The sequence below is a fragment of the Lepisosteus oculatus genome, unplaced genomic scaffold, assembly GCF_040954835.1.
Source record: "Lepisosteus oculatus isolate fLepOcu1 unplaced genomic scaffold, fLepOcu1.hap2 HAP2_SCAFFOLD_87, whole genome shotgun sequence".
NCBI classification, from domain to species: domain Eukaryota; kingdom Metazoa; phylum Chordata; class Actinopteri; order Semionotiformes; family Lepisosteidae; genus Lepisosteus; species Lepisosteus oculatus.
The window spans coordinates 167,280-192,686 of record NW_027168425.1 but is presented as its reverse complement, the minus strand read 5'-3'; the positions used below and the strand labels follow the sequence as shown (position 1 = coordinate 192,686).

Here is a 25,407-nt window from a genome sequence, read left to right as displayed (position 1 = left end):
AACAAAGTGGCATTTTCATGTCCGGACGGGGAGACTTTATCATTCCGACATGAAGCCACCCTTAAGTCCTCTGAGGCGTGTCTGTCTGCAAGGCTTGTATTTTGGAAATGTTTTTCTGAAACGGAGAACGACTTTGAAATAGGCTTCCGCCGGCGCCTCGCGATCCAGGTAAGATTGTATCAAAAACGCAGCCGCGGCGGGGCTTGCTGTAGTCGTGGCCGAGTGGTTAAGGCGATGGACTAGAAATCAATTGGGGTCTCCCCGCGCAGGTTTGAATCCTGCCGACTACGTTGTCCACCTCCTGTCGTTGTGTTCCGGCGCAAGCAAAGAAACGTGCCTCTTTGCTGTTCCTGGTGGTTTTAAAACGCCAAATCGCTTGTACCCGCTGCCTTGGAAATAAATTCTTCAGCGTCTGCGAATGGCATTTTGCAGCTGGAAGCAGATGTCGACGCTTTTTGCACAGAGCACCAAAAAAGCGTCTTTTTTGAAGGCCCAGGCACTGAGCATTGGTGGTTCAGTGGTCGAATTCTTGCCTGCCCCGCTGGAGGCTCGGGTTCGATTCCCAGCCAATGCAGTGGCTTTTGCAGCGAGCGGCTCCATCACTTGCATCCCCTTGCAACTCGCAACTGAAAACCCACTGAAGCTAAGCAGGTGTGAGCCAGGTCAGTACCCGGATGAGGGTGAGCTACAGGGAAAAACAAAGCTTCCAGCTGGAAGCGGTGTTAATGGTGCCGGCGGGGGGGCGCTCACCCTGAGGTCTGTGCGGGTCCTAATGCCCCAGTATAGTGACGGATATGCTGTGTTGTAAAAGGGCGCTGTCTTTTGGATGAGATGTAAAACCGAGGTCACAGCGCTCTGTGGTCATTAAAAATGACCACCAAAACCTTTGACAAAAGCTCTTGGTAATTGATGGTCTTCAATAATGCTTCTCCTTTAGGTACATTTTAAATCAGCTGAAAAATGCTGTGAAATGGGGGGGCACTTCAGGCCAGTGTAGGATTTGGGTTACAAGAACCATGAAACTGCACGAGAAAGCCCGTACACTGAATTACACGGCTTTCTATTCAAAGGAGGGCAAAAGAAATTCCCTGAGTTTGATTTTTTGCAGCACAGAGAGGAGCACTGTCGTGAGGCCGGTTAGCTCAGTTGGTTAGAGCGTGGTGCTAATAACGCCTAATCGTACGGGCCAGGTCCTTTTCTCCTTTCTTACCAAAGCTGTTAGGTTCCTTTCCGTGGTGAGATGGGTTGTCATGCAACACTGCCACATAGTGCCGACAGACAAGAGTGTTGCGGGAGAAGAGAAAAGTGTTTGAAGATTTAAGAGTGTCTTAGGTGGAGCCAAAATCAAGTGTCACAAATGAAAGTGGTTGGATTTCCAATGTTTAATATGGTAAAAATAAGCGGAAGTTATCTGCCGGTCCGGCACAGTCTGCCATGCTTTTGTCATATACTGTAAAGTGGTGTCGAACTGGAGCCTCACCATTTGCATATGTGAGGCTCCAGTTATACATCGAGTGTCACATTAAATGACAAAAATGAAGAGAGTTAAAGCAGCTGGAGAGGTTTTCTTACAACTTTTGAGCTGACACAGTTTTGGAAAATGTTTCCTTCACGCTGCACTGTACAATATAGGCAGCCAAGAGTTTCCAAAACAAAACAGAATTGACAGATAGGAGAAAATTCCCACTCGTCCTGAAGTTCCCAAAATCCAGCACTGAGCGTAAACAAAGTGTCTAAGTAGGGTGGGAATGCTAACACTAACCCTAGCTGGAGTTTGAGCAAACCAGCACTGAGAGTAAAAAGATGAGTCAAAGTAACGTCTAATCGGATTAGTTTCCTTAGAGCTGGTTCAGAGTTTGCTCAAGAGTTTACCTTTCACAGATGCGCAAAGAAGAATGTTGGGGGTGCACGCTTCAAGGCACCTTACAGCTGTAGAGACTGATTCGAGACGATTCATGGCGTGTGCTCATTCCCATATACCGTACGCCCCGGGGTGCAGTGCTAGGATGACGTACAATACCGCTTGGGCACGTAACGGCGTTATATGCAAGTGCGGACGTGAGGGTTTTCATTTGTTCGTTTTGTTTTGCTCTGCTTTGCTTTGTTTTGCTTTCCATCGCGTTGGTAAGAGCGTAAATAAAAAGGCGATTCCTGCGTCTACCACTAAGGTAAGAGCTATTTCAAGTGCGGCGTGGTGCGGCTTTTCAAATGCTCAACAGGATGACTTCGCATGCACGCGTGTGTGCAACCATGTCTGCTTACGTGCAAACGGGCGTGGTTTCATGTATGCAAAAAACTTTCCTGGGCTCTTCTGAAGCACATAAAATTATTTGGAGATATACATTTGTCTTGTTTTCCTCTTAGGCTCTAGAATTGATAACTTTTTTTTCATTTTTGGCATTTTTCATAATTTTCTAGAAAGTGGTTGCAAGCCCGATATCATGCAAAGAAACTTCAGGATTCGGGGATCAGTCAATGGATTTTCTTCAAAGTTGGATTTTTGCACTCTGTTGACCAAGAGATGTTGTTCTATAATGTTTTTTTTTCAAATTTAAAAATATCATTTTTTCATGGAGCTTTGAAGGGGATGGATTCACCCTCCTTTAGCCAGGACAGAGCTCCAGGAGCCTGCGTAGGATTCTAGCTTTCTCCCCTTGCAGGCACCTGGCACAGAAGACAATATTTTTTTCCTTAAAATCTTTTTTTTTGTGTTCCTTGTTGTTCCAAACTTAATTTTAATCACTTTTAATTAGAGATTTTATTAAAAATAGTGCAATAAATGACTAATTTCACAAAAATTAATGTAATATAAAACGGATGTTTTCAACTTTATTGTAGTGTTTTAGAAACTAATATGTCTTCAAAAATGGTTGTTTTTCACTCCTATGAATGAAAACTGTTGTTATATGATGTTTTTTTTTTCAAATTTTAAATGATCATTTTTTCATGGAGCTTTGAAGGGGATGGATTCACCCTCCTTTAGCCAGGACAGAGCTCCAGGAGCCTGGGTAGGATTCTAGCTTTCTCCCCTTGCAGGCACCTGGCACAGAAGACATCATTTTTTTCCTTAAAATCTTTTTTTTTGTGTTCCTTGTTGCTCCAAACTTAATTCTATTCACTTTTAATTAGAGATTATATTAAAAATAGTGCAATAAATGACTAATTTCACTAAAAATACTAAAAGTAATATAAAACGGATGTTTTTAACTTTATTGTAGTGTTTTAGAAACTAATATGTCTTCAAAAATGGTTATTTTTCACTCCTAGGAATGAAAGCTGTTGTTATATGATGTTTATTTTCAAATTTTGAAAAAGCAAAGGATTCTAGCTTTCTCCCCTTGCAGGCATCGGACACAGAGAACCTCATGGTTTTCCTAAAAATCATTTTTTATGTTCCCTGGTGTTCCAAACTTAGTTTTAATCAATTTTAATTTGTTATGTTACAAACAGGGTAATAAAGTCTTAATTGGACTATAACTAATGTCATATTGTCTGCTACAAAACTGATATTTTCAGCTCTATTGTAGAGATTCTAGAATCAACTAATAAAGAATTGAAATAAAAAAAGGGCATAAGAAGACATTACCAACAACGACCACATGATGGAGATATTGTCTAGACATTACCAACAACGACCACAAGATGGAGATATTGTCTAGACATTACCAACAACGACCACAAGATGGAGATATTTTCCAAAGAGGCAAGAGGGGCAAAGCTGCGATAAGGTAAAATCATTTTTTGAAAGAGATTGTTGTCAGAATGCACATCCGTATCCCAAACAGAATCTCTAGTAAAATATGATCATTTGTGAAACAGGCAAATGAGTGTCAGCTACAATATGATTGCTACATATCTGCATTTGTTGGTATTTAAGGAGTAAGAGTGCAGGTTTAAACCTGCGATCCAGTGTGTTGAAGAATTTCACAACACTACCTCTAGCACATATGGAAATAAATCCTCATAATGATTATTGCCCTGGGCATGTACCAAAAAAGCAGTGAGCATATATATATATATCACTGGGTTGAAGCTAGAAACACAGAATAACTGCAAACACATCCTAAATACAGTGTTCCAGCACCTTTGACCTCATCCAGAACGTATCATTTCTTGAAAGGGATTGCTGTCCGAATGCACATCTGAATCCCAAACAGAATCTCTAGTAAAATACGATCATTTGTGAAACAGGCAAATGACTGTCTCAGGGGCCCATTTCTCATTGTCAGACACATGTATGCAATGCTTTCACTGTGCATTGAGCAATAGGGATCAAAAACAGAATGGAAACAGACATGGAAACCAACGAGGATGGGATTTGAACCCATGCGTGCAAAGCACAATGGATTAGCAATCCATCGCCTTAACCACTCGGCCACCTCGTTAACAAAACTGGGCTGTCCCAACTGGGTTGGCGCGCTCCAGATGATCTTTTTCTTTTTTTTCCCTCGTACTCGAGGGTCATTTTCCTGTTCCACATGCGATTTCAACATTTTCCTTGGGAGATGTCAAGCCAGCAAGCCACTGCTGTGGTTCAGTGGCCAGCGTGGAGTTCAGTGGCCCTGTTGTACACAGAAAGCACATTGAGCTCCTTGGACATGAAAAGTTCCAGATAAAAGCCATTTGTCATCCTTTCTCTTGGTGTCGATGTTGCTATTGTATGTAAAGGTGGCAACTTGCTCAGCGAGCAGGCGGAGCACACACCGAATGCAGATGTGTCTGAGTGGTGTGTCCAAGTGGCTGCAAAAGGACAGCACTCCCGGGGCGCTGTGGCTTAGTTGGTTAAAGCGCCTGTCTAGTAAACAGGAGGCCCTGGGTCTGAATCCCAGTGGATAACCGCCTACGGCTAGACTTAATTAAATGCAAGTATTCATTTCCTGTCTTTAACACGACTTGTTTTTCTTAAAATGGATGCAACTTGCAAAACATGAAATACAAACCTTGCTAATCAGCGCTAGCAGCTGGCAAAAAAAAAGAAGTCAGCAATGTTTTTTTTCTTTAACCTTAACCCTGCTAATGGAGAAGAGTTAAACGACCGAGTCTATGCAGCTTAAACGGTGCGCACGTCGGGTTCTTAGCTGAAAGGGTGGTAAATCACGCTCACCCCAGTCCTTAATCTTTTAAAGAGGATACAAAATTGAACCTAGTCGCCACATCACATACATCCTGTTCAATGATAAAAAGGTAACATCTATCCTCGCTCCAGAGTAAATCTCACGTTGAGGGCATATTTTTTTTCACTTTACCGTGAATCGGGCTCGGCTGCACAGAGGAGAGAGCAGAGCAATGAGGTCACGGGGACAGGGGAGTCACACGCTGGCGGTTTGAATACGCGGAAGATCACTGAGGGATCCACAGTATATGGACCCTCCGTGCGCAATCAGTCCGCACTCCGGACTCTGAAACCTGCCATCCGAGTTAAGATCTCGGCAGAACCTGAGGCGCAGTTCCTTCTTAAAACGTAATCTGGTGAGCATTTCTAGAATCGTACTTGTATAGATGCAGCCTTTAATGTGTTGCTAGGTTAAAATTGATGACTTCTTGTATTTCAGTAGGCAACTGCCCTCTTGATTTTGGATTTAATTTCTTTATTACAGTGGCGCTTTTATGAAGCCAAGGGACCAGGGAGCTGCCCCAGTACTGGGATGGCCAGTTCGAAATCATAGAAACTATTGTCAATTCCAGTCCCATGTCAGTGCGAGCAGGGATTTTGACATCTTGTTTTGCTATGTTCTGCACCAACAGGCAGGTGGCTCGGCCATTCCGTTCCAGTGTGGGGGTACAACAGACTGCTAGGTTCAGTCTGATAAACTGAGCTGATGGTTGGAAGAAAACCATCTCAGCGTCCATTCTCTGTCCCTTCTTTAGGACAAGGCGTACCGGAAACCCTGCTGTTGACGCAGGAACGATCAGGTCCGATTCGTTTACTACCTGGCAGGCCTGAGGAATCGTCTGACCTGACCGAATGTTCTCGGGGTCACCGCTTAGAGAGTGGGCATCTGGGTCCACCCGTTTCCACAGCACACTGTTTACTGTGTCCAGCTGGGCGCCCAGTCGAACCAATAGGTCTGCACCAATGCAGACCGAATGGGTCAGCTGAGGTGCTACCTGGAAGTAGTGAGCAAACTTCCTTTTTCCGATGGAGATGGAAGCTACACAGCTTCCTTTGCTCCAAATGGACCTATGAGGTGGGGGTGCCCACCACAGAACCTGTGACTGCGTCACCAGGGTCACCTGACAGCTTCGCGACAGGTCCTCGAACAGACCTTCACTGATTATGGACTTCTCAGAGCTGAGGCTAAGAATTACATCATCAACCTGCACTTCTGCCACCTGGACCCCCTCCCACCACCATGGGGTGGTAGTCCTGGACCCCCTGAGGTACCAGGGTGCACAGAAAGGACTCCCATTCATTACCGGACAGGGAGATCCACTCTTCTTCAGGGATGAAAAGGGGGTGTGCTTTACCTGGCGGGTCAAGCAGCTGCTCGGAGCACTGCTCCTGTAGTTGGGAGACCGTGGGAGTGCTGGCCTGGGCAGGACTTCCCTGTAGTTTTGGAAAGCAAGAAGAGACATTTATTCTCGTCCAGAGGAACCAGGAGGAACCTCCAACTCAGCTATAGTGTTCAGTGGGCACTGTGTGATCACAGCATAACCACTGAATCCCCCTTTTTGCTGTGCAACAGGCTTAGGGTTTTTGACCTGAGCCCACAATTTTCCACGCTGGCAGTCCACCAGAGGCTCCAGCCTGTCAAGCAGGTCTTGGCCAATGAGTAGTGGCTCTCTTTTTAACCTAGAGATGTAAACAGGATGCACCATGTTCATTGGCCCGAACCTAAGTGCCACCCACACTCGGTGTGTGATCCTGGCATGATCCTGGGTATAGCTGGAAATATCTATCTTACACGGTTCTACCTTAAGTCTGATGCCTTTTCCTTTCGCTACTCGTTTGAGCTCGCTGAGTAGATCGGCTGACATCAAACTAATTTCAGCCCCAGTGTCAATCAGTGCTTCTCTATCTAAGACGTTTTCAAGAAAAACCTTGATATAAATACGCCTTGCTTTGCCTTTCTGGCTGAGATTCCCTAAGAATTGTTGGAAGCCTGCCTTTTCTTTGACTTCAGGGGCGGGGTCAGCGCCCAACTCAGAGTCACAGCCTTCTTCCAGGCAGGAACCCTCCCACCCAATCAGATAGACTGAGGGAGGGGCTTGGGACGGATCCCCGCCTCCTCCAGTGAGAAGGGGCGTGGTCCCCCTAAGCTCATTCACACTTCTGGCATTCGGTGCGGAAGGTTTACCCTGTCCTGATCTCTCAGGCAGGGCTTGTTCAAGCCTGGCCAGGCGGGCTGCAGTCGACTCCCTTCGTCCAGTCTTATGATAGACTCTGCCTGAGCCCTTGCCTTCCCCGTAGCGCTCACGGCGGCTCTGACGCTTAGTGCGGTCCTGCCTGCCTATTTTGTGCCGGGGCTTAGCGAGCTCAGGAACCTCAGCTGCCTCGAGCTGAGGCGAGTCGTCAACCCTGCTGGCTTTAGTGGCGAACACGGCCGTTTTAGCAGGTTTTCGCTCTGAGGAAGCAGAGACTTCAGCTCCCCAGGCTTTTTGAGCCAACCTTCTAATGTCAGCCATTTTCATCGCTGTGTGTGCATCACAATCATTTTCCTGACTGAGGGATGCAGATTAGCAATGAATAAACCTTTGAAATTCACGTTCTCTTCGCAACCCTCTTCATTCCGCCCTGCAAAATAAGTGCGCCTAAGCCTCTGATAATAGTCGCGAGGGGCTTCAGCTTTTTCGTGCTTAATATGGTGCACAGCAGCCACGGCAGCTATGGGATCGATAAAAGCCGAAAATTCTCCGATCATTGCCTGACACAGCTCCTCAAAGCTATTACAGACTTCCGGTCCTTGTCTAGACATCCACTCGTGGATCGCTCGGCTGGTAGTTTTCCTTACTTACATAGCCTTTTCCTGTTCGGACGCTTCGGGCATAAACTGCAAAGTATATCTCAGCTCATCGATGTAGGTCTCCACATTATTCCCTGACACTGACGGGTCAAACCTTTCTACATCTTTGGCTAACTGCCTCAGGGAGTGGAGGTTAATTTTTACGGTTTCTCCGCGGGCAGGGAGACGGCCGTGATCAGGAGCAGGGGGTCTATGCCTGAACTGACTCGCCCTTGCGTTTCGCGCAGGACTCGGCGATCTCCCCCATGCCGATCCGACCACAGACCCTGGCCGGGAGAAACCTCCTCCCGGCGCGCTGGGTGAGCGCTCCGGGCTGCTAGGTGGGCTGGCATGCAAGTGGGATCTAGTCTATTTTGCTTCCAGTACGGCAGCATCTGACTCCTTTTGCCTTTCCTGGCTGAGCTCATTTAAACTCTCAATTTCTTTTTCTTTTTCTTTCGAGCTCCCTTCCAGGTCTCTCCTAGCTACCTCAGCCGCAGTTTCTCTAGCAGACAAGTCATCTAATTTACCTAAAACTTCCCTGAGTCAGTCTTCACTTTCCTCATTTTTCACTCTCTTTTCTCTGATTATATCCAACAACTCGACTCGCTCCACCTTATATCTTTCTAGCGTTCCCTGAAGCTTTTGAAACTTTGTCAGCTCGGACAAAGACAGTTCCAGCTGTTTAGCTAGATTTAAGGTGAAACTCGATAGGACCAGAACTGCGTTCACAGACACTCCTGTGTTAAGCTGGTTCGCTACCTTAGCTACTAAATCTACTTGCAGCTTCTCAATATCATCAAAGTTCAACTTTTCGATACCACTCCAGTAACCAGGATTGTCGTCGCTAGAAATAGTACTTATAAGCGACTCCACTTCAGACATTTTAGCAGCCATTGTCATTACGTCAGAAAAACTTTAAGAGTATTACTTTTTTTTTTCTTTTTCCAAAATACAGTATGGAATCTAGACACCCGAGCAGATGGATTTCCAATCAGCACACGTTACACTAAACGCTAGAAAACAGGGGGATTTCTTTACGCAGTTATCAGCACACCCGGTATTCGCGTATAGAAGCCGCGGTGCTGTGCTGAACTTCAGTTATTCTGTGCGACTGATTCTCATTTCATTCTAAACTCACCCACCCAGGGACGCCATTAAATGTAATGGTTTGATGGGTTTACTGAGACAATTATTAATTGTAGCAGTAATCACAAGGTTGTTCGTTGGGGCTTTTAGAAAATCAATCGTCAGAACAACTAACAACGCACACACAGGGGTTCAATACACTAGATACATTTATTAATATAAATTGTGCACCAAACATATACTAGTCTGCCTGGATACGAGTGGCAGACCTTACTGTGAGGGTTATCAATATACAAGGTATATAATCCCGAAGAGATGCAAACACAAAGAGATACACAACAGAGAATATATGTCAATATATATCGTTCGGTTACCAAATCGCTAATCAGTGTTATTACCCACTGTTACTCCAAACTCGGAAGTAAATACATTACTCATGAATTAAATTGATAACAACTTGTGTTGAGGTACAATTAAATTCTCGAGACGCAATGTAGAACATGGGGTTTACTTATCCACTGTGTATGGATTTGGAATTTCCCGGCACGAACACCAAACCAGCTGACAGGCTCTGTTGCAGCCTCTGTTCCAGCGGTTGTCCAATGGGCGTTGTCCCGGCGTCCTCTGGCTACCGGCCAACCAGTCAAGGTGCAGCTCGGAGTAGGACGGGCGGAGGAATCTGACTGCGGCGCGCAGGGCAGTCGTTGCTCCGAGGGGATCTACCAGCAGTCCGGCTGGCTGGTAGAAAGTCTCTATGCACAGAGTGTGACCGCGAGTCCTCACAAGTCACTCTTGTGCCTGGGAAGAAGCTGGTTCGTTCCCGGTCCAGCACTGCTTCTGAATAAGCTATTCAGGTTGTCGACGAGGGTCCAACTGTAGGGTCCAACTGTCCAACACAAACACAATCTGTGGCGTTTAGCGTGACAGTCTTGCAGGCATCGTGCTGTCTCACTGCAATACTATACCGCTGGAGGAAACAGTCCATCTGGCCATGAAACTCATTTGAACGTCTAGCTACAGCAACTAACAATATCATGATTTATTCAGGATGTGTGGAATCACCACGTCCGTGCGCACACGTCCTTTCGATGCCAGTCCAACAAGTGCTCCGCATTAGCTGCGTCGGGGCTCCGGGGTGTCGCACCTCACCTCACCTCACCTCGCACTGCCCCCTCCTTGAATGTCTGCCGCTGGGCATGCCCCACTCTCCTCCGCCTTATCTTATCGCGTGTGAGCACCGACAATGGCCACAATGCCGGGGAATGGCACCTGTAAATTAATTCTCTTCTCTTGCAGCCTGAGATCATGTCCTTCTTTTGGCTCCCTCCAGTTCTGATAAAAAATCTCACTCTTAGATTTGTTAATTTTTGCGGATGAAGCCAAAGAGAAACGATCACAGCACTGCAGAGCTCTGCTAATTGAGGCATTGTCAGAGAGGAGCAGGGTCATCCATGTATAGAGATGTCTTTACCTCTCCTCCCCCACTTCCAGGCACTGGTATCCCATTAATGGCCTGATCCTGGCGCAAGGCACAGGCTAAGGGCTCCATAGCCAAAACGAATAACAAGGGGGATAATGGGCAGGCCTGCCTCACCTCTGAACAGACTTCAAAGGGGTGTGATCTATTGCCATTAACCATTACTCTGCTGTTGCTACCTGTGTACAGCAGGTTAATCCACTTTCTCATGATGGGGCAAAAATTCATGTGCTCAAGTACCAATGTTAAGTACTGCCGGTTTAGGCGGTCAAAGGCCTTTTCTAGGTCTACACCTAAAATGCACAGAGGGAGGGAGCGATCCTCTGAGTACAGACAGACATCCCTCAACAAGGCCAGGTTGTCGCTCATCAGGCGTCCTGCTATCCCACAAGTCTGTTCTTTCCCTACCAGTGAGGCCACTACATTTTGTAGGCGCAGGAAAAGGGCTTTGGACAGGATCTTAGTGTCCACGCCTAACAGGCTGAGGGGTCTCCAGTTCTTTATGTCATTCTTTGCTCCTTTCTTAAACAAGAGAGAGATAGTGCCTTCTCTTAAGGAGTCAGGCAGCAATTCTGTCTTATAGCTTCGCTCGAATAGGAGCAGTAGCGGATCCTGAAGCAGATCCCAAAAGGTGCAATAAAATTCTTTAGGGAGCCCGTCAGCACCCGGAGTTTTCCTCTTCTGTAAGCTCTCCATAGCCTGTCTCAGCTCTTCTATTGTCAAATCCCTCTCAAGTACTTCCCTATCTTCTTCACTCAAAACGTTTTCTAGCTTTGAGGTAAAAAAATGAATTTCTTCATCCTTTACCTCTGTAGAGCTGTACAGTCTTGAGTAGAAGGCCTTGGTGCAGGAGAGGATAGCACTCGGCTCTGTTCTCTCTCGTCCCTCCTCATCAACTACACTTTCCATGACAGACTTGGAGCCTACCACTTTCCTGAAAAAGAAGCGAGTACACTTCTCATTTTCTTCCAAGAACTGCACTCTGCTTCTTAACAGCACTCCTCGACTACTTTCTTCGGCTATGCTCCGGATGTCCTTTTTTAAAAGGGTGATATCCTCGAGCACAGCGAAGCCACTGTGCAGCATCGTGTAGAGACGCTGCAGCTGCCTCTGTTTCCTGGCTAGCACTCCTCTCCGTCTGGCAGCAGCCTTCCTTCCCTCAGCCATGAAAAAGGCCTTTGTCCTCATCTTCACCTCCTCCCACCACTCTCCTACTGACCCGTACAGACACTGCAAGGACAGCCACTGTGATAGTTTCTCCTTGTAGCGGGATACTACCCCCTCGTTCTCTAGCAGCTTAGTGTTGAGTTTCCATAGGCCTGGGCCAAAGACAGTCCCGCCCTTGAGTTCCACTCTACACCCTAAAGCCTGATGATCTGAGAAGAAGACAGGCTGAAGAGTGACCCCAACAACTTTCACTCTCTCTGAGACAAAGCAATAGTCAATTCTGGAGCTGCTATTCCTCCCTGACCATTTATATCCTGCTGTTGTGGGATATATACATCTATATGTGTCTGAGAGTTTAAAGTCTTGAACTAAGTTTTGCAGGGCCAGTGAGCTGGAATCCAATTTTATCGGAGAGCTAGACTGCCTGTCTGTGTGCTCTAAGATACAATTAAAATCCCCTCCCACTATCACGTCTGTGCTACTTAACAATAGGGGAGAGAGTGCCTTGAGTAGCTCCACCCTTCCTCCCACGTCAGTAGGACAATACACATTGATTAGCCGCAGGTTAACGGTCCCCCATTCCACATCCACACACTGCAACCTGCCATCTATGACCCTCTGAATACTTTTCAATTTGAAAGCCCATCCTTTGAAAAGAATGGCCACGCCAGAGGCTCTGTTGTTATTGTCCCCTGACCAAACAGAAGGCCCTTTATCCCACCTATCTTCAAAGCTTTTATACCTCTCTTGATAGGCTAAAGCACACTCCTGCAACATCAACACATCTCCCTCTCTCTGCTGGAGGTAATCAAAGACACACTGGCATTTAACTCTGTCATTGATACCTCTGGTGTTAAGAGAAATTATGTTTAGAGCCATATTACATAAGAAAGTGGAACCAGTCTTTACAAAACACATTTCTCTTCGGTCTCACCTGTTACCTTCTCTTTTTCTTTTTCTTCTTACCAATTTCCTGCCAGCCATCCTCTGAATGAGCCTTCATCAGGGTGGCAGCAGTAAAAGCGTTCACGGAGTCCATTTCAAGGAAGGGGGTAGAAGGAGGGGTGGAGGGGTTCCAGCTGTCCCTATCGCCATGCTCTCCTTCCTCCTCGCTCGGGGAGAAAACAGAGTCATTTTTCCTTTTCCTCAAGTCCAGCTCCTGGTAGCACTGAGGGGAAAGGGGTGCAGCCGATGCACCAGTCTCCTCTTCCCCCTCACCCACCAGCTGTTGCAGATCCTCCGTGACGGACTGGATGGAGGAGAGGAGGGCATCTGTAGCACTTGCAGAGTCTGAGAAAAGCAGCTCCGCTGAATCCTGGGTATCGTCGTTGGACCCGCTCCACCGGTGGGGGCCCCACAATGGCCCTCGTTCTGAGGAGCAGGAGTGGGGGAGGGGTCCTCGCTGTTCTCTGGGGTTTTCAAACCCTCGTGCTTGTCTGGTGCAGTCTGCGGTTGTGGGAGCGTAGTGGATTTCTCTTCCACCGGCCCCGGAGCCACAGCAGGACTGATCCTGGCTGGAGGCTGAGACTCTTTGTTCAACAAGGGTTCTTTGTTTGACTTGTTGTTTGCTTTGGCTTTTCGGGCCGGTTTGGCTGAAACAAGCACTGCCTCATCCTTTCTCATTTTGAGTTTATTGGCGTAGGCGTGAGGGCAGTTCTTAAAAACGTGTCCTTCCGAGCCACATAAATTGCACTTTGGCAGCATTGAACAGTCAGAGGCTAAATGTCCCTGTTTGCCACAGGTCTTGCAGCATTTCACAGTGCAGGACGATGCCAGGTGTCCCACAGCACCACAGCGCCGACGCACCTTTGGTTGTCCCACATAAAAAACATAGCCATTGCAGGCGCCCAGCCGGATTGTAGAGGGCAGGTGCCTTAAGCCTCCATTTACATTGTCCGGTAGCAAGCGAACCTCGAATTTCCTTGCTCCTGTTTTTATACCGTCAACATCTCTAACCTCAGTTCCATGGTGGACTGTGCAGTACTGCTTAAGCCAGGTGTGAATGTCCTCCGTCTTTGCCATTTCCGAGAACATAACAACATGCACCGTTTTCCTCTCTCTCTGTGTCAGAGGCTGCAAGTTGATCTTCTCAAGGGCAGGAACTTTCCCTCTTTTTGCCTCAAACACATCCACACATTGTTCAAACAGAGAATAGGTAGCAAAAACAACCTCAAATGCTTTCTGACCTGGGAGAGCGAAGATGAAATCCAAGTGCCGAGGTTCAAAGCCAAGTTCCTTCTGTAACACTTTTCTGCCTAACTGCATACGATCCATGAAGAGGTCATCCAAAAGCTCAAAACGTACAGCATTCTTGCGGGATCCAAAGGTTGCCATCTCAAACTGCAAAACAAACACTGCTTCCAGAAAACAAGAAAACAATCCAACTACACCAACTACAGGCTGATCAAGGTATCTCCCCTGCCAGGTAAGCCGAGAGCCGCAGGCGATGAGCCCGGAGCTGAACGGGCCCCACTGGCTCGTTTGTAAGGCCAGGTGCATTGCCAACCACGACCGGCAGGGCAGAGGGCTTGAAGGCGGCCTGGGCTCCTGCAGCTGTCCAGCCACGCACTCTGGTTTCTCTTCATCTCGTACAAATCTTTTGCCTTTTACTAAAGATTTCCATGGAGAGGAGCATGAATGAGTTCCATACAATTTTTGTGCTTCCCTGCCTTCGGGTGGGGCGCAGCTGGGCTGGTCAAAGAGAGAAAACAAAACCGCTCACAATCGCTCTTACAATGCAGTAAGTAGCACAGGCTACTTAGGGAGTAGGCTGATGTGTTTAAAAACAACCAGCGCCAGGCAGGAGTCGAACCTCCAAACTCCTAATCCATAGTCAGACACATTATCCATTGCACCACTGACCCTGGTGTGACATTGCAGGACTGTAACCCAGTGAGCTTAGCACTGCAACTAGTAAAATATTACCCCCGGTCCATTCTTTTCCAAAAGTGAGAAACACCTGTTTTCTACATTTTGTCTGTTTTAAAATCATATCTCTTTAAACCAAACCAAGAGTTTGTCTTTTGCACTGATATTCTGATTCATTTCGATTTCAAAGAAAAAAAAACATTACCTTCCAAAGCATCATAAAATTGTCCCTTCCTCCAGACTCTACTTCTCTCTTGTAGAAGTACAGCAGACCTTTCCAGGTGAGCAGATCACAGAGTCCGAAATGAGCTTCCTCCATCAAGCAAAGTACCTGAACATGACTCTGTCATCATAAAAGCGCCCCTGTAATAAAGAAATTAAATCCGAAATCAAGAGGGCAGTTGCCTACTGAAGTTCAAGAAGTCATAAATTTTAACCTAGCAACACATTAAAGGCTGCATCTATACAAGTACGATTCTAGAAATGCTCACCAGATTACGTTTTAAGAAAGAACTGCGCCTCAGGTTCCGCCGAGATCTTAACTCGGATGGCAGGATTCAGAGTCTGGAGTGTGGAATGATGGCGCACGGAGGGTCCACATACTGTGGATCCCTCAGTGATCTTCCGCGTGTTCAAACCGCCAGCGTGTGACTCCCCTGTCCCCGTGACCTCATTGCTCTGCTCTCGCCTCTGTGCAACTGTGCCCGACTCATGGTAAATTGGAAAAAAATATGCCCTCAACGTGAGATTTACACTGGAGTGAGGATAGTTGTTACCTTCTTATCGTTGAAACGGATGTATGTGATATGGCGACTAGGTTCTTCTCCATTAGCAGGCTTAAGGTTAAAGAAAAAAACATTGCTGACTTCTTTTTTTTTTGCCAGCCGCGAGCGCTGATTAGCGAGGTTTGTATTTCATATTTTGCAAGTTGCATCCATTTTAAGAAAAACAAGTCGTTCAAGACAGGAAATGAATACTTGCATTTAATTAAGTCTAGACGTATGCGGTTGTCCATAATGACCAGTTCTGTTAGAGAACACAGAACAAAAAAAGGCACCACTGGGATTCAGACCCAGGATCTCTTGTTTACTAAACAGGCGCTTTAACCAACTAAGCCACGGCGCCCTGGGAGTGCTGTCTTTTTGCAGCCACTTGGACACACCACTCAGACACATCTGCATTCGGTGTGTGCTCCGCCTGCTCGCTGAGCAAGTTGCCACCTTTACATACAATAGCAACATCGACACCAAGAGAAAGGATGACAAATGGCTTTTATCTGGAACTTTTCATGTCCAAGGAGCTCAATGTGCTTTCTGTGTACAACAGGGCCACTGAACTCCACACTGGCCACTGAACCACAGTAGTGGCTTGCTGGCTTGACATCTCCCAAGGAAAATGTTGAAATCGCATGTGGAACAGGAAAATGACCCTCGAGTATGAGGGAAAAAAAAGAAAAAGATCAACTGGAGTGCGCCAACCCATGTCAGGACAGCCCAGTTTTGTTGACGAGGTGGCCGAGTGGTTAAGGCGATGGACTGCTAATCCATTGTGCTCTGCACACATGGGGTCGAGTCCCATCCTTGTCGCTCTCCTTGTCTGACACTTGTGCCCGTTCGGTGTTGGCCCTCCTGTTCTTTGCTCCGGTACTAGAGCCGTACATTTTCTAGCGGTGGCTGAACATGGTATAGTAGCCTAACGTCGGTATCGAGCAGTGACAGTAACAGTATTTACATGCCCGTGCTGCCAAGTGGCTCTGGGTTGATACCGCGTTTTCACTTACTTGCAACGCAAACGGAGAAAGCGATTTTTGACAGTCTCTCGAGAGACTGCACTAGGTGTTTAGGGATAGACTTTGTCAGTTCCCCCTGGGATGATGGCCTCTCAAATAGTTTGTGATTCCTCTAGACGTTTATACAGTAGAAGCCTGCTTCGTGGCTTAAATCCAAGCTAATGTAACGAGTTAGAGGTCTGATGCAGAACTGCGAATTCAATGAACGGGAACAGTACAGTACATTGCACTGTATGTGTGAGGAAAGCTGCCCCCTTCTGTCCTTGTCGACCGAACAGAGGACTGTAAAGGATACCGCCAAGAAACTTTAGGATGCTGGTTGGAATACAGCTCCAAAGAAGCCCCTTTGGGTGTTATGTCATCAAAAAGTAAGAACAGCGACTCTCCCTTTGATCAAATGCGCAACAGAGCTGTTTTCCGTGGAGCAGGTTTCAGACCCGTAGACCTGTTTTATTTGTAGGGCAGGGCGCATTCCCAAATGCGAATCTCCTGTTTTAGAAATGCTTTGGGCGGCGTGAAGTGAAAATAAGAAATGGACTCCAGATGCACATGGAAGCAATCAAGTGTTTCATCCGAGCTGTTTCAAAGACTGCTCAAAAGCTTTCCTTTCACAGAGGCACAACGATTAATGATGGGGGTGCACCCTTCAATGCGCCTTACGACTCTAGGGAGTGATTGAGACGATTCGTAGCGTGTGCTAATTTCCCTCTATTTCCCGTGTTGCAGTGGTAGGATGACGTAAATTCCTGCTTCGACACGTAATGGCATTATAATCAAGTGCAAGAGCTGAGGGCTTTAGTTTTGTTTCGTTTTCCATGGCGTTTGTAAGCACGCAAATCAAAGGCAATTCCTGTGTCTAACAGGAATGTAAATGCTTTTGAAAGTGCAGTGTGGTGCAGCTTGTAAAATCCTTATCCACATTTGTGGTTTGTTGTTGTTTTTTTTGTCTGCCAAAACTGCATTTTGACATCCGGACGGGGAGACTTTATCATTTGAACGTGAAGCCAGCCTTAAACCCTCTGAGGCGTGTCTGTCTGCCGGCACGTATTTTGTCAAAGGTATTTATTTTTTTTTAACGGAGAGCGACTTTGAAAAGGTTTCCGCAGCCACGTCGCACTCCGTGTTAGATTAAAGGAGGAATGCGGCGATGGCGAACTCGCTGTAGTCGTGGCCGAGTGGTTAAGGCGATGGACTCGAAATCCGTTGGGGACTCCCCGCGCAGGTTTGAATCCTGCCGACTATGGCGTCTGCCGCACGTCTCCTTATGCCTGCGCGGCAAAGGCGAAGTGTCGCTTCTCCTTTCCTGGTACTATAAAAACGCTAAATCGCTTGGCCCCGCTGCCATGGAAATGAGTTCTTCAGATAACCACACATCTTGCGTTCGCACCTCTGGTGTTGTACTTATGCCTTTGAAAACCTAATGAATAAAACTGAAAGAACCGACACAATATATAGGTGCTCGTAAAGCACGCATTAAAGAACTGTTAACAGCAAGGGTTTCAGTGGGTTAACTGAGGAGAAGGCGTGATCGCTAATTGTTGACATTGTATTTGGTGTTAGAAACATTCTTACTGTGCATGACGTGGAACAAATGTAGCCACAGAAATTGCATCACGCTTTCATGTATGCTATTGCAGACACCAACGTTGCCTAGATAGAAAACCGAAATAGCCGTGGGTTTGCTTGCTGGTCTGCAGGATCTCTCTTCAAATCTCTATCATTTGTCAATGGAAGTAAAAGGCGCTGCAATCTCATACGTTCAGAATTAAACCCGCAGCTGTTGTTCGACTTTATTTCTTGACTAATTACAACTTAGTGTCGCAAGAGCAGTTACATAAACTTGTCTGGTATATTTGAACACAAATGCCGTTCTTCAATTAAAACTAACAGTACATTGTCAGGGACATTCAGTTCTATACAAACAAGAGACAGACAAGAGAATATTTCTACCTTTCATGTGGACTACGTGTTGACTTAATGATCGGAATAATTGAAAAGTTCGGGTTCATAGCCGATGCAGTGCGTGCTAATTAGAACAACAGCAACGCTGAGCTCTCAGCACCGTACTGAGCCCAGGTGATTTCCTAAAGCTGTCAGGTGCAGTTCATTTACATGAAGGAAATCTCTTACTGAGTACGATTACAATGCAGTAAGTAGCACAGACTACTTAGGGGAGTAGCCCGATGCGTTTAAAAACGACCCGAGCCAGGCAGGAGTCAAACTTACAATCTCCTGATTCGTAGTCAAACGCGTTATCTATTGCGCCACTGGCCGTCGTGTGACATTGCAGGACTGCAACCCGGTGAGCTCAGCACTGCAACTAGTAAACTATTACCCCCGGTCCATTCTTTTCCAAAAGTGAGAAACACCTGTTTTCTACATTTTGTCTGTTTTAAAACCATATTTCTTTAAACCAAACCAAGAGTTTGTCTTTTGCACTGATATTCTGATTCATTTCGATTTCAAAGAAAAAAAAACCTACCTTCCAAAGCATCATAAAATTGTCCCTTCTTCCAGACTCTACTTCTCTCTTTTAGTAGTACAGCAGACCTTTCCAGGTGAGCAGATCACAGAGTCCGAAATGAGCTTCCTCCATCAAGCAAAGTACCTGAACATGACTCTGTCTTCATAAAAGCGCCCCTGTAATAAAGAAATTGAATCTGAAATCAAGAGGGCAGTTACCTACTGAAATACAAGAAGTCATCAATTTTAACCTAGCAACACATTAAAGGCTGCATCTATACAAGTACGATTCTAGAAATGCTCACCAGATTACGTTTTAAGAAGGAACTGCGCCTCAGGTTCCGCCGAGATCTTAACTCGGATGGCAGGATTCAGAGTCCGGAGTGCGGACTGATGGCGCACGGAGGGTCCATATACTGTGGATCCCTCAGTGATCTTCCGCGTATTCAAACCGCCAGCATGTGACTCCCCTGTCCCAGTGACCTCATTGCTCTGCTCTCTCCTCTGTGCAGCCGAGCCCGATTCACGGTAAAGTGAAAAAAAAGATGCCTTCAACGTGAGATTTACTCTGGAGCAAGGATAGATGTTACCTTTTTATCATTGAACAGGATGTATGTGATGTGGCGACTAGGTTCAATTTTGTATCCTCTTTAAAAGATTAAGAACTGGGGTGAGCGTGATTTACCACCCTTTCAGCTAAGAACCCGACGTGCGCACCGTTTAAGCTGCATAGACTCGGTTGTTTAACTCTTCTCCATTAGCAGGGTTAAGGTTAAAGAAAAAAAACATTGCTGACTTCTTTTTTTTTTTGCCAGCCGCTAGCACTGATTAGCAAGGTTTGTATTTCATGTTTTGCAAGTTGCATCCATTTTAAGAAAAACAAGTCGCGTTAAAGACAGGAAATGAATACTTGCATTTAATTAGGTCTAGCTGTAGGCGGTTGTCCATAATGACCAGTTCTGTTCGAGAACACAGAACAAAAAAGGCACCGCTGGGATTCGGACCCAGGATCTCCTGTTTACTAGACAGGCGCTTTAACCAACTAAGCCACGGCGCCCTGGGAGTGCTGTCGTTTTGCAGCCACTTGGACACACCACTCAGACACATCTGCATTCGGTGTGTGCTCCGCCTGTTCGCTGAGCAAGTTGCCACCTTTACATACAATAGCAACATCGACACCAAGAGAAAGGATGAGAAATGGCTTTTATCTGGAACTTTTCATGTCCAAGGAGCTCAATGTGCATTCTGTGTACAACAGGGCCACTGAACTCCACAATGGCCACTGAACCAGTGGCTTGCTGGCTTGACATCTCCCAAGGAAAATGTTGAAATCGCATGTGGAACAGGAAAATGACCCTCGAGTACGAGGGAAAAAAAAGAAAAAGATCATCTGGAGCGCTGCAACCCATGTCTGGACAGCCCAGTTTCCTAGACGAGGTGGCCGAGTGGTTAAGGCGATGGACTGCTAATCCATTGTACTCTGCACGCATGGGTTTGAGTCCCATTCTCGTCACTCTCCATGTGTGCCCGTGTGCCTTTGGCCCTCCTGTTGTTTGCTCCAGTACTAGAGCCGTACATTTCCTAGTGGTGGCTGAACATGGTATAGTAGGCTAACGTCAGTATCGAGCAGTGACAGTAACAGTATTTACGTGCCGCTGCTGCCAAGTGGCTCTGGTTTGAGACCGCGTTTTCACTTACTTGCAACGCAAACGGAGAAAGCGATTTTTGACAGTCTCTCGAGAGATTGCGCTAGGTGTTTAGGGATAGACTTTGTCAGTTCCCCTGGGATGATGGCCTCTCAAATAGTTTGTGATTTCTCTAGACGTTTATAGACTAGAAGCCTGCTTCATGGCTTAAATCCAAGCTAAGGAAACGAGTTAGAGGTCTGATGCAGAACTGCGAATTCAATGAACGGGAACACTACAGTACATTGCACTGTGTGTGTGAGGAAAGCTGCCCCCTTCTGTCCCTTGTCGACCGAACAGAGGACTGTAAAGGATACCGCCAAGAAACTTTCGGATGCTGGTTGGAATCCAGCTCCAAAGAAGCCCCTTTGGGTGTTATGTCATCAAAAAGTAAGAACAGCGAATCTCCCTTTGATCAAAAGCGCAACAGAACTGTTTTCCGTGGAGCAGGTTTCAGACCCGTAGACCTGTTTTATTCGTAGGGCAGGGCGCATTCCCAAACACGAATCTCCTGTTTTAGAAATGCTTTGGGCGGCGTGAAGTGAAAATAAGAAATGGGCTCCAGATGCACATGGAAGCAATCAAGTGTTTCATCCGAGCTGTTTCAAAGACTGCTCAAGAGCTTTCCTTTCACAGAGGCGCAACGATTAATGATGGGTGTGCACCCTTCAATGCGCCTTACGACTCTAGGGAGTGATTGAGACATACGTAGCGTGTGCTCATTTCCCTCTATTCCCCGTATTGCAGTGGTAGGATGACATAAATTCCTGCTTCGACACGTAACAGCATTATAATCAAGTGCAGGAGCTGAGGGCTTTAGTTTTGTTTCGTTTTCCATGGCGTTCGTAAGCGCGCAAATCAAAGGCAATTCCTGCGTCTAACAGGAATGTAAATGCTTTGGAAAGTGCAGTGTGGTGCAGCTTGTAAAATCCTTGTCCACATTTGTGGTTTGTTGATGTTTTTTCTGTCTGCCAAAGTTCCATTTTGACATCCGGACGGGGAGACTTTATCATTTGAACGTGAAGCCAGCCTTAAACCCTCTGAGGCATGTCTGTCTGCCGGCACGTATTTTGTCAAAGGTATTTATTTTTTTTTAACGGAGAGCGACTTTGAAAAAGTTTCCGCAGCCACCTCGCACTCTGTGTTAGATTATAGGAGGAATGCGGCGGGGGTGAGCTTGCTGTAGTCGTGGCCGTGTGTTTAAGGCGATGGACTTGAAATCCGTTGCGAACTCCCTGCACAGGTTTGAATCCTGCCGACTATGGCGTCTGCCACACGTATCCTTGTGCCTCCCCGGCAAAGGCGAAGTGCCGCTTCTCCATTCCTGGTACTATAAATACGCTGAATCACTTGGCCCTGCTGCCATGGAAATGAGTTCTTCAGATAACCACACATCTTACGTTCGCGCCTCTGGTGCTCTACTTATGCCTTTGAAAACCTAATGAATAAAGCTGAAAGAACTGACACATTATGTAGGTGTTCTTAAAGCACGCAGTAAAGAACTGTTAACAGCAAGGGTTTCAGTGGGTTAACTGAGGAGAAGGCGTGATCGCTAATTGTTGACTTTTTATTTGGTGTTAGAAACACTCTTACTGTGCATGACGTGCAACAAATGTAGCCACAGAAATTGCATCACGCTTTCATGTATGCTATTGCAGACACCAACGTTGCCTAGATAGAAAACCGAAATAGCCGTGGGTTTGCTTGCTGGTCTGAAGGATCTCTCTTCGAATTGCTATCATTTGTCAATGGAAGTAAAAGGCGCTGCACAGAGAGGACCACTGTCGTGAGGCCGGTTAGCTCAGTTGGTTAGAGCATGGTGCTGATAACGTCAAAGTCGTGGGTTCGAGCCCCTTACTGGCCAGGTCCTTTTCTCCTCTCTTACCAAAGCTGTTAGGTTCCTTTCCGTGGTGAGATGGGTTGTCATGCAACGCTGCCACATAGTGCCGACAGACAATTAAATGACAAAAATGAAGAGAGTTAAAGCAGCTGGAGAGGTTCTCTTACAACTTTTGAGCTGACACAGTTTTGGAAAATGTTTCCTTCACGCTGCACTGTACCATATAGGCAGCCAAGTGTCTCCAAAACAAAACAGAATTGACAGTCATATAATGTCCATTAACCCCGGTTTTAAACGCAGCATCATGTCTGCCATCATAAGAATATGAGTCCAATATTTTAGAATATAGTCAGAATGAATTCTAACCTTACCTGTGGTGTCTTTGATCCCTTTTGCTCAATGCATGGTGTACGTACTGCATACATGTGTCTTGAGAATGAGGAATGGGCCCCTGAGACAGTCATTTGCCTGTTTCACAAATGATCGTATTTTACTAGAGATTCTGTTTGGGATTCAGATGTGCATTCAGACAGCAATCCCTTTCAAGAAATGATACGTTCTGGATGAGGTCAAAGGTGCTGGAACACTGTATTTAGGATGTGTTTGCAGTGATTGTGTGTCTCCTGCTTCAACGCAGTGATATATAGATGTGCTCCTGTAATTTATTGGTACAAGCCCAGGGCAGTAAGCAGTCTGAGGATTTATTTCCAGACGGCATAGAACAGTGAAGCAGTGAAGTAGTGCAACACACTGGATCATTATATTATTAGAATCTATTCTACTTAAATTATTACATTATACACAACTTGAGTTCATTTTAAAAATTAAAAGGTAATGAAAGGAATGCATTTTCATGAGAAAGATAATACCGATTTTTCATGTGATAATCTTCCTTATATCATGTCGTGCATCATTTGGACACTTTGTGGGCTTGAAATACAAAGAAAATCATGTTCTATGGTACAAGACAAATACAAAACTTAAGTTTTTATTTTAATTAGATTTGTTTATTAAGCATAAGCAATCATTTATTACATTAATATATGTGAAAATGACATTTTAGCACCATAATATTACATACAGGTCTCTAGCTTCAACACAGTGATATATGCTCAGTGATTTATTGGTACATGCCCAGGGCAATAATCAGAATTAGTATTTATTTCCATACGGGCTACAGGTAGTGTTGTGAAATACTTCAACACACTGGATCGCAGATTTAGACCCCCTGCACTCTTACTCCTTAAAAACCAAAGAAATGAAGATATGTAGCAATCACATTGTAACAGGGGTGACAGTGACTTAATGCTTATACTAGTGGACTTCTGGTACCTTTAGGGTACGGTGTTCCCTGAAGGGCTCTCAAACCCCGCATTTCAGATGCCTAGCTGTATCGCTGATGTGTTGCACCTCAGAATCACTTTTAAACCTTACCTCTGGTATCTTTAATCCCTATTGCTCAACGCATGGTGAAAGTATTGCATAAATGTGTCTGAAAATGAGCAATGGGCACCTGAGAAACTCATTTGCCTGTTTCACAAATGATCATATTTGACTAGAGATTCTGTTTGGGATTCAGTTGTGCATTCTGACAGCAATCTCTTTCAAAAAATGATTTTACCTTATCGCAGCTTTGCCCTTCTTGCCTCTTTGGACAATATCTCCATCTTGTGGTCGTTGTTGGTAATGTCTAGACAATATCTCCATCTTGTGGTCGTTGTTGGTAATGTTTTCTTATGCCCTTTTTTATTTCAATTCTCTATTAGTTGATTCTAGAATCTCTACAATAGAGTTGAAAACATCAGTTTTATAGCAGACAATATGACATTATTTATAGTCCAATTAGAAATTTATTACCCTGTTTTTAACATAATAACAAATTAAAATTGATTAAAACTAAGTTTGGAACACCAGGGAACATAAAAAATGATTTTTAGGAAAACCATGAGGTTCTCTGTGTCCGATGCCTGAAAGGGGAGAAAGCTAGAATCCTTTGATTTTTCAAAATTTGAAAATAAACATTATATAACAACAGCTTTCATTCCTAGGAGTGAAAAACAACCATTTTTGAAGACATATTAGTTTCTAAAACACTACAATAAAGTTAAAAACATCCATTTTATATCACATTATTTTTTGTGAAATAATTAAATTGGCTTATTTCTCTCGCATTAAATTGGCTACAAATGCAAGAATTCAACCAGATATTCTTGTAAAATGTATAGTGTTGCATTGCAGTTAGTTAATGTAGTTAGTCCATAGTCAGCAATCTAAACTTTATTGTTAAGCTTTAATGATTGATGTTGTACCAGTAACCTTTAGAAATACTATAGTACTTCACAAATGCTTTGTGTGTTTGGAAATCTTTTGAGTAAAAGCCTTATAAAAATAGGTTTAGTTTTTACAGGATATCACAAAGAAGTAGGATGGTATAATTCTTATAATTGCTTAGTGATTGTATTTGGAAGATTATGCACTAAACAGACTTCAGGGATGCCAGTGGATCATTGTGCTATTTGGAATTATTCCAAAAATCAAGTGACCTATTTGCTGAAGTATTTTTAGTATTATTTATTTAGTATTAATAAAGAATAGATTTATTAAAGTCATGCGATGTGCAAGCGGGATATGTAAAATAATTGAAAATAAAGTTTTTTATTATTGTTATAGAGAAACATGATCAGATTTTCCCTGGTTCAGAAAAAAGACGGTTAAAATCTGTAATCTTTCCACTTGTATGTCATCAGACATTAACGAGTACAACCCCCCTCTCTGCCGGAGTGCTGGCTGTGACGAATTAAACCAATTTCACAGGTATTTTCAAAGTAGGAAGTACAGTGTTAACTAGTAGATGGCCTCCTCAATGAAATCGCTTCAACATGCTAATGCGTTGGTGTAACAGTCCGGGCGTGGCAAGCTTCCAATGTCAACTCGACTCGATTGGAAGACAATGAACGTATTTTAGCCCTAAATGAATTAATAGCAAACATGGTTTACATAAAAGACATTTTTCCAAGAAAGTTCATAATAATACGATCTATAGTTGAAATCTGAGCCTAAATATAAAGAAAAAACCATTTTCAGAG

General features: G+C 45.1%; 5 non-coding genes across 5 annotated transcripts; 3 read left to right on the top strand and 2 right to left on the bottom strand.

Moving 5' to 3' along the window:
- Nucleotides 1-4,303: 4,303 nt before the first annotated feature.
- On the bottom strand, nt 4,304-4,385 carry trnas-gcu (transfer RNA serine (anticodon GCU)). Its single transcript has one exon. It is a non-coding gene; the product is annotated as a tRNA-Ser (tRNA).
- Nucleotides 4,386-14,241: 9,856 nt separating this feature from the next.
- Nucleotides 14,242-14,358, top strand: LOC138236088 (U5 spliceosomal RNA). Its single transcript, XR_011188488.1, has one exon. It is a non-coding gene; the product is annotated as a U5 spliceosomal RNA (small nuclear RNA).
- Nucleotides 14,359-17,494: 3,136 nt separating this feature from the next.
- On the top strand, nt 17,495-17,576 carry trnas-cga (transfer RNA serine (anticodon CGA)). The gene has a single exon. It is a non-coding gene; the product is annotated as a tRNA-Ser (tRNA).
- Nucleotides 17,577-19,779: 2,203 nt separating this feature from the next.
- trnat-agu (transfer RNA threonine (anticodon AGU)) lies at nt 19,780-19,853 on the bottom strand. Its single transcript has one exon. It is a non-coding gene; the product is annotated as a tRNA-Thr (tRNA).
- Nucleotides 19,854-22,271: 2,418 nt separating this feature from the next.
- On the top strand, nt 22,272-22,345 carry trnai-gau (transfer RNA isoleucine (anticodon GAU)). Its single transcript has one exon. It is a non-coding gene; the product is annotated as a tRNA-Ile (tRNA).
- Nucleotides 22,346-25,407: the final 3,062 nt, after the last annotated feature.